General features: G+C 39.7%; 1 long non-coding RNA gene across 1 annotated transcript; it reads left to right on the top strand.

Annotated features, from left to right (window-relative positions):
- Positions 1-602: 602 nt before the first annotated feature.
- LOC123509328 lies at positions 603-7,750 on the top strand. Its single transcript, XR_006676178.1, has 2 exons — positions 603-2,214; positions 7,480-7,750. It is a non-coding gene; the product is annotated as an uncharacterized LOC123509328 (long non-coding RNA).
- Positions 7,751-8,909: the final 1,159 nt, after the last annotated feature.

The raw sequence follows: 8,909 nt of genomic DNA on the forward strand, positions 1-8,909 counted from the left end.
CTGTTACAATACCAGAGATTCATGGGTTTCAAATAGTCTGGCATGCTCTGCATGGCATATCCTCCCTTGCTCTATGTGTGTGTGTGTGTGTGCCCTTTGCTTTTTCGTTTTGTGTGCCTGTGCCCTGCGTGGCAACACTACTCTTTGTTCTTTTGTATTTGTGTGTGTATATATGTGTGTTCCTCATCGTATTTTGTAGTGCCATGTCTGATTAATTTACTACCGTGTGATCCATGTACTGTACCTGTGTGTATGGCGCCTTGGCGTAATAATTTATCAAATCAAATCAAATCAGCCGTCAACAGGTTTGACTTCTATCTTCGTGGTAAGGAGTTTATTTTGGAGGTTGATCACAAGCCTCTGCTGTAGCCTACATGTCAGCCTTCAAAAGAAAGAACATTATACTGTTTCGTTGGGCTTTGTTTTTCAAGCCTACAAGTTCTGAGTTGTTAGTCAACCTTCAATGGAAAAAACGATACTGCTTCGTTGGCCTTTGTCTCTTCAAGCCTACAATTTTCAAGTTGTTCATGTGGTAGAAAAAGATCATTTGGGTGCTCACCTACTGAGCAGGTCTTTGTTAATTTTATATAATCTACTTTCAGCATATTCTTGTTTGGGGGACCATATGAGAGATACATACTTCGCCTTGCCAGCTCAAATTAAGTCTGCTAGTCTCGTTTTCTACACTTCTACGGCACCTGTTATCTTTGCTTGCTGGCCTACCTACGAGTAGTTAAGTAAATCTGCCGGCTTCATTCCAGCCTCTGGTTTCTCCTCCACCCCTATACCCGGGGATTCTGAGGCTACGTCTTAAGGCCCATCCACACGATAGGGCAAAGTTCGTCGAACACAGCCCACTATCGGACAAACTCCACTGACACAACAGACTGCCTTGTCCACACGTAATCTGCCCCAGTCAAGCTCGGACAACAGCGAAAGAATGGTCAGCCGGGTTGTGTGCAGTACGAGAACTATGGTGATCACCAAAAGGGATCGCAAGAGAATTGCATTATGGAGCATAATTGTTACTATATTATGTGTGAAGAAAAAAAAGGAAGCGAGTGGAAAAAGCTACCTCCCGTCTGTGTTGGCTGCGGAATGTGTCTATTTCCTTTTTATTGTCATCAACTGAGTCACACGCCGATCTTTTATATTTCATCACATATGGTCTTGAGGGCAGGTGCACGCTTGTTCCTGTCATTATATGTGACTAGTCTCACGTTCCACAAACATGGGTTTTGATGATACGACTCTATTAAATGAATAATCGCCGTTCTCGACTACTGCTCTCTGGCGGGTACAGAGACAGACATGTCGCTTTTTACTAACCCAACAGTGATAATTCATAACCACAGACACTTGCCTCCTAATGAAACTTCATGTGTCTGGCAGCAACATCGTATTCCCGGGATCGGGCAGTGCTTAGTGATTTCGAACAGCTATATTCTACTCGTTGTTCAGCGGACAAAAGCAAGTTTGTCGTCGGGTAGACCACTCGCTTGTGTTCGAGGGCACTGTCCTATCGTGTGGATGGCTCTTTAGCCTAACTGGCGAGCGAAGGCAGACACCAGGGGCCGTACTTATAAAACTCCACAAAGATGCCGTCTTAGTTAGGAAAAGTACTTAACCTACGAGACTTAAGCGCTAAGAATCTTTCCTAGCAGGATGCTTTGTTAAGTAACCATCTTTAGGCGCTTACACCGCTAACCGCTAACATGAGCAGACGTTATGTAATGTTTGTTGAGGAATTTTGCAAGAAACGGGTAAAAATACGTAATTTTTATATTTTAAATAAAAAACATATTCATCTAGTTAGTTTTCAACAATCATCTCTTCATTTTACCCTTGATAATTGAAGGTATAAATTTACCACCACTGTTGTCATCTTGTCAAACCAACAATCATTTGGCGCCAACTTCGACTGCGCACCATGGCTACTCACGAGACTCAAGACAAGAAGAGGAACAGGAAGACAAACTGGACGCCTTCATCCGGCCCACCTATACAAAATTCTCGCAAAAATACTCCGGAGCGACTTCTCCACAGCTGGCTGCTCTAAGGAAGCCAGAAATGCCGCTTGGAGGACCAATAGTGCGGAGGTGTCTGCCGTGTCAGACATTCTCCGCACTGAGGCGTGCCAGAAACATTGGCATATTATAAAATCTGAGGCATGACGGAACACCAGCAAGCAGAGAGAAGCCATGACTGCCACAGGTAAGAGTTATTACTTTGGGAGCTATTTTTTGTTATATTTGTGTGTTAGTTTCACCCTAACAAAGATATGATTTATCTTATTATTCCTTTTAAGCACTGAATAGGTAAGGCAATTTCACTTAAAGAAAAGTATTTGTTTATGGTTATTTATTTTTTGCAAGGAAGCTTACTAGTATTTGAGTAAATACTAAGTTTCAGCAGGTCTACTGTTAAGGTCACTTGAGATTTAGATCATGGAACCTAACCACTTTAAGGAATAAATTTCAGTAAACTGTTCCTGTTTTAAGTTTGGAAGCAGCAACATTGAAAGTTTTGTACTAGTGATTAATATATTAAAGTACAAGTGATTAATATATTAAAGTGCCATCCATTTCCTTGTGTAGCTGCGGTGGCGAGTGGACGTGTTGTGTGTGCGCTCCGTTTTTGGCAGTGGTTTTTATAATTAGCGAGTGGTGTTTGTGCTTGGTGTCTGTGTGTGGTGCTTTTGAGTGTTAGTGAAGTGAAAGTGTGTACTGCAAGTGTTAGATTAGAGTGAAATAGTGGTTAGAATCAGTGTTTGTGAGTTAAAAGTATTTTGGTAGAGCGAGTTGACTAGGCTTGTAACTGTCAAGTTGACCTTGAAAGAGGATTAGTTGACCTCACTTAGGCCCCCACCACCGCGGTTCCCCCACCCCGCCGTCACCAAGTATTTTTATTTGTTTGTGAGTTAACAGATTGTAAATTAGTATGGCGGTAGCTACTGAGGTATATCAGAGTGTGATTGAGTGCGTGAAAGAGAGTGTTGAGGTGGGATTGGGCGAGTTTGTTGTGTGTGAGATGTGTGGGCATGACAGGAAGGTCGTTGACTTTTCTGAGTGTATGGTGTGTAGGCTCAAGAGCGAGAATTTAGTTCTTTCTCTTGAGCACCGAGAATTGCGAGAGGAAATCAGAAAGCTAAGTGAGGGGAAAAGTGCGAACGAAGTTCTCATCTTTGAGTTGAAGGAGGAGGTTAAGAGGCTTGGGGAGGCAGTGGAAAAAATTAGGCAGGAGATCAGTGTTAGGCCGAAGGTTGGACCTTCTGAGGGCGACAGGGTGGCTTGGCCCTCTGTCGGGAAGAGCAGAGTGGGGAAGAGGGAGCAGGCGAGCCAGACTGGGAAAGATAGTAGTCAGGATGGGCAGAGATGGCAGGTTGCGAGGGAAGGAAAGCGGAGGCAGTTAGGGAGGATAGGACTAAACCTGTTGAGTGTGAAAATAGGTTCGGTTTGTTGGAGGGGAGGGGAGAGTGAGTGAGAGTGGAGTGAATGAAGTGGTTGTGGTGAGTGAAAGGAGAGAGAAGGGGGTAGAGGAGAGGAGGAGGAGGGTTGTGCCTAGCACACCTCAGGTGTGTGTGGTGGGTGACTCTCAGGTTAGGTATTTAGATAGCACTTTCTGTGGGAAAGACAGGGATAGGAGGACGAACGTGTGTATGCCTGGTGCAGGTGTGAAGGCAGTGAGTGAGGAGGTGCAGAAGAGAGTTGGGGGGATGGAGAGGGAGGGTGTAGTAGTTTTGCACGTAGGTGGGAACGATGTCAGAGCAGGTGGGTCGGAGGAGTTAGTGGCAAGATTTCGGGAAATGTTAGGCAAGATAAGGGAGAGTGGTAGGAGGTGTGTAGTGTCAGGAATCTTGCCTCGTGTGTATGTTAGCAGGGAATGGTTGTCTAGGGCCATTGGTGTGAATGATCGGGTAAAAGGGATGTGTAAGGATGTGGGTGTCAGCTTTGTGGATGTATGGGATAGGTTCTATGGGCGAAGGGATTTGTATGCTAGGGATGGTGTGCATCTGAGTAGGAAGGGTGTGGATGTGCTGAGTGGATGTCTGGAGGGGAGTTGGGATGGAGTGTAGGGGGTGAGGTAGCAAATGCATTCCAGAAGAAAGATGCTAGACATAAATTAGATAGGATAAACAGAGATAGTGAAAAGATTAGGAAAGATTTCCAGGTGCAAATAGGAGAGAATAAGATTAGGATTCCAAATAAGGAGACAGCATCTAGGAAGGTAGCAGGACTTAAATGTTTTTATGTAAATGCCAGGAGTCTTAGGAACAAGAAGGACGAGTTATCTAGTTATATAGTTGAGGAGGACTTAGATGTTGTATGTGTCACAGAGGCATGGGTAAATGAGGAAAAGTTTAGGAAAATAGGAAAGAATATGAAGTAGATGGATACATTATGTATTTACACCAGAGAATTGGTAGGATAGGTGGAGGAGTAGTTATTTATGTAAAAAATCCTTCATTTCCAGTCAGGTTAATGGTATTAAGGTAGATAACAGAGTAGAGTCCTTATGGCTGGATGTTAGAGTAAACAAAAGTAAGGTTATTAGAGTAGGAGCTTTTATAGACCACCTAACCAGTCAGCAGATGTAGACAACCTTATGGTAGATGAGATAAATAGGGGTGTACTAGTCAGACAATTATCTTAGGGATTTTAATCTTAAGTCAGTAAACTGGGAGAGGATGGTAGGAGATGCTAGTGAAAATAAGTTTATGGAAAGTTTTCAGGATAACTATTTAGTGCAGATGGTAGATAAACCTACTAGGGGGAGGAAGGTTTTAGACATAGTACTAACAAATATTGAGCATTGTTTAAAGGAAGTTGAGGTAGGAGAGACTTTAGCAAACAGTGACCATCATATAATTAGATTTATCATTAATTCCAGTAGGGATAATATAGTGAATAAGACTAGAGTCCCAAACTATCAGAAAGGCAATTATGGTAGGTTACGTCAGTTATTAGGAGAGGTAAACTGGGAAGATAGTTTTGGAAATAAAACTGCACAGGAGATGTGGGATATTTTTAAGGTTGTAGTAAAGGGTATAGTGATGCAGTGTATCCCTTACAAAGATATAAGGCAGAGAAACAGGAAGCCATTATGGTGGACTCACGAGATAGGTAGACAGATCAGAGAGAAGAAGAGGGCATATAGAGAGTTGCAGAAAAGTGGGAAGATGTAGATTTGATTAGGTACAGACAGGTCAGAGATGATTTGAGTAAGGTTATAAAAAAAGTAAAAGGCAGGCAGAGATAAAACTAGCTAGAGCTGGGAGTAAAGATCCCAAAAATTATATAGTTATTACAAGGTCAGTGATAAAAGAAATAAGGATAGGATTGGACCACTCAGAAAAGATGGTGTAGTAGTGGATCAAAATGAAGACATAGTAGAATTATTGAATGAACAATTTTCTTCAGTATTTACTAGGAAAGAATAGGAAATCCTGTTACAAACAGTGCGACGAGTAGTTTAAGAGCTTTAGAAAATATTGATATAAAACCGGGAATTATTAGGAAATTTATTCTTGAACTAGACGATAGGAAAGCTAGTGGTCCTGATGAGCTACATGCCAGAGTACTTAGGGAGGGTGTAGACAGTATTTCTGAAGCACTTAAGTTAATCTTTGAAAGATCACTTAGGTTTGCTGAGATACCTCAGGACTGGAAGTTAGCTAATGTTACTCCAATATTTAAAAAGGTAGGAAGGATGATGCGAATAATTATAGACCGATCAGTTTAACTAGTATAGTATGTAAGATACTAGAGAAAATCATTAAGGGTAGTATTTGGGAGCATTTAAATGAGAATAGATTAATTAGAGATACCCAACATGGCTTTAGATCAGGGAGGTCCTGTCTTACAAATTTGCTCGATATCTTAGAATATATTACCAAGGAGTTAGATGATGGAAATAGCATAGATGTTATATATCTAGATTTTAGCAAGGCGTTTGATAAGGTACCGCATAGGAGGCTAGTGTACAAATTGAGACTACATGGGATAGGGGTAGGTTAGTTGATTGGATTAGTGAATGGCTTTCTGATAGGAAACAGAGAGTAGTATTAAATGGGGCAATGTCTGAGTGGAAGGAAGTGGTTAGTGGGGTACCCCAAGGATCAGTGCTAGGACCTCTTCTTTTCTTGGTGTACATTAACGATTTAGATATAGGAATTAGTAGCAAAGTATCAAAGTTTGCAGATGATACTAAGATAGCATGTGCAGTACAGGGTGAAAAGGACAATTACAGAATACAACGAGACCTGGACAGGCTGATAGCATGGGCAGACAGGTGGCAGATGGAGTTTAATTCTAAAAGTGTCAGGTTATGCATTTAGGTAAAGACAACACAAACTTTAGCTATGAGATGGAGGGATGTTGGCTAGAGGCAGTAGAGGAAGGAAAGGATTTAGGAGTAGTGATAGACAGGACTATGAAATTTTCAAAGCAATGTTTAGAAGCAAGAAATAGGGCAAATAGGATCCTGGGTTTTATAAATAGAAATGTTAGTTATAAAAGTAAGGAAGTGGTGCGTAGCTTATATAATTCCTATGTTAGGCCCCATTTAGAGTATTGCATACAGGCCTGGTCACCCCATTATAGGCAGGATATCAACATGTTAGAAGCAGTTCAGAGAAGAGCAACTAGGATGATACCAGCATTAAAGCGCCTGGAGTATAGAGATAGATTAAAGGAATTAAACATGTTTTCATTTGAGAGATGTATAAGAGGGATATGATAGAGTTATTTAAAATGTTCTCAGATACAAACTACATAGATGTGAGATCTTTCTTTACCTTAGAGGAGGAAGTAGGACTAGAAATCATGGCAGGAAGATTAGAAAGCAAGGCTGCAGGTTAGATATAAGAAAATATTTCTTTAGTCATAGGGTGGTAGACTTCTGGAATGCATTGCCAGAGACGGTTGTAAATAGCACTAGTTTGACAATGTTTAAAACAGATTAGATAAGCACTTAAATTTATTAGATTTATAATTATGTATAGTGCTGCATGATAGTTTTTATAAGAAATTTACTATAGTTAAACAAGACATGATCCCCATGTATGGGGACCACAAATTGTAGAGGATTTCGCTGCAGGACTTAGCCCTGTTAATGGGCCAAATATTTAGAATTAGTATATAATGTATTGTGTACTTGTAAGTGTATCTTTAAGTACTGATGACGAGGTCGCTGTGCAACTGATACAGGATAACCTAGATAGGCCCTGGTGGCCCTTTGTTATCCTATTATGTTATGTTATGTTATGTTATATGTTATGTTCCTGCATTTTTTTTTTTTTTTTTTTGTGAAGTGGATGCATTTATTGCACACACTAATTATGATGCAATGTCTACCTTTGACAAATAATATTACTCCAACCACACATCTGAGTTACATATGTTATGTGAAAACACACTTTATAAATTATTTATTTGTATTTGCAATTCATTAGCAATAAGATTATATTATACTTTCCAGGTGGTGGACCTCCTGCCAACCCTCCTCTCTCCCAGCACAATGAGTTAATCTTTGAGATTTTGGACCCCAAGAATGTCTCTATTCATGGGTGTACCAATAAGGCAAGCATCATTGAATGCACCTTCCTAAACAAAGGATAAGCCACTTGTAGATATAGCAATATTAGGCCATAATGTTGTCTCAAATGTCTGCAATCCAAAATACTCGTTCCCATTTAGTTTACAACTTAGAGTTAAACACAATGGTAAATTTGTTATCTAGTGTTGAGAAATTTTTTTTTTTTTTTATTTAACCAAACAGATAAAACAGTAATAAGAAAAGAAAAAAACTAATAAAGTTAACTTAATTCCTATCCCTTCTTCCCCCTCATAAATATGGTGTTGTAGTGGGTGAATGTGTTAATGATAACAAGTCTTAGGGATTTACAGTTTCTTAGACATGGGCTTCCTTCAAACAGAATAGGATTTAAGTCAAACACATTGTACCCTTAGCTAGATTTACTGGTTTCTGTTACTTTTGTCCTTAGCAATAAAACCAAAAACATTATCAGCTTAGTTTCTGAAGTTAGAACTAATGATGCCAGCAGTGTGCAGGCAGCAGATGATGCTGGGGAAGTGGCAGAGGCAGCCCAACAGAGAGAAGTGGTGACCGAGGCAGTGGGTGTTGAGGAGGAGGCACCTGCCACACCACTTCCAGCACCAGTGATGTGGCACCAACAGGGGCCAGACTTGCCTGGTACATCACTGGTGTTGTGGATGGAGGAGATCATCCACCTGCAGAAGAAAAGGAAGCTTGAGCTTGCACTCCTTGAAGAATCTATAACGGCTCAGGAAAGGAAGCAAGAAGCAGAACAGGCTAAGTACATGTACTACACACAAAAACTAGAGTACCTGAAACAAACAAATAAAAAATAGTAATAAAGATATAAATAATGTACTATTTGTTTTGTTTGTAACCAATCAACCAAATATTAGTGTTAACACAAAATTAACTGCAGTTTCTATATGCTCAACCTACAATCTACTTACTTCAGGTATGGGAGAGAAAAAAAAAAAAATAATAACACCAATCTCAGCAGTCATGACACTGGTGTCTCATCACTCATCAATGCTGTAAAAGAAAGACATTGATTTACTGTTTGATGTTGTATCACACATTATATATATATATATATATATATATATATATATATATATATATATATATATATATATATATATATATATATATATATATATATATATATAACTATAGAACAATTGATAATGTAGTCAATGCCACACTCATAAAAATAGGTGAAAAAAAAATCATTAAGAAAGAATCATTTAAGTTAGTTGTGAAAGTGTGTTAATTATTTTTTTAAATGTTGCTGAGATACACATTCATCATAACCCATTTAAATATTGTAAGGCTGAACAGTGATACTGTGG

Source organism: Portunus trituberculatus, chromosome 26 (assembly GCF_017591435.1).
Source record: "Portunus trituberculatus isolate SZX2019 chromosome 26, ASM1759143v1, whole genome shotgun sequence".
Lineage (NCBI taxonomy): Eukaryota > Metazoa > Arthropoda > Malacostraca > Decapoda > Portunidae > Portunus > Portunus trituberculatus.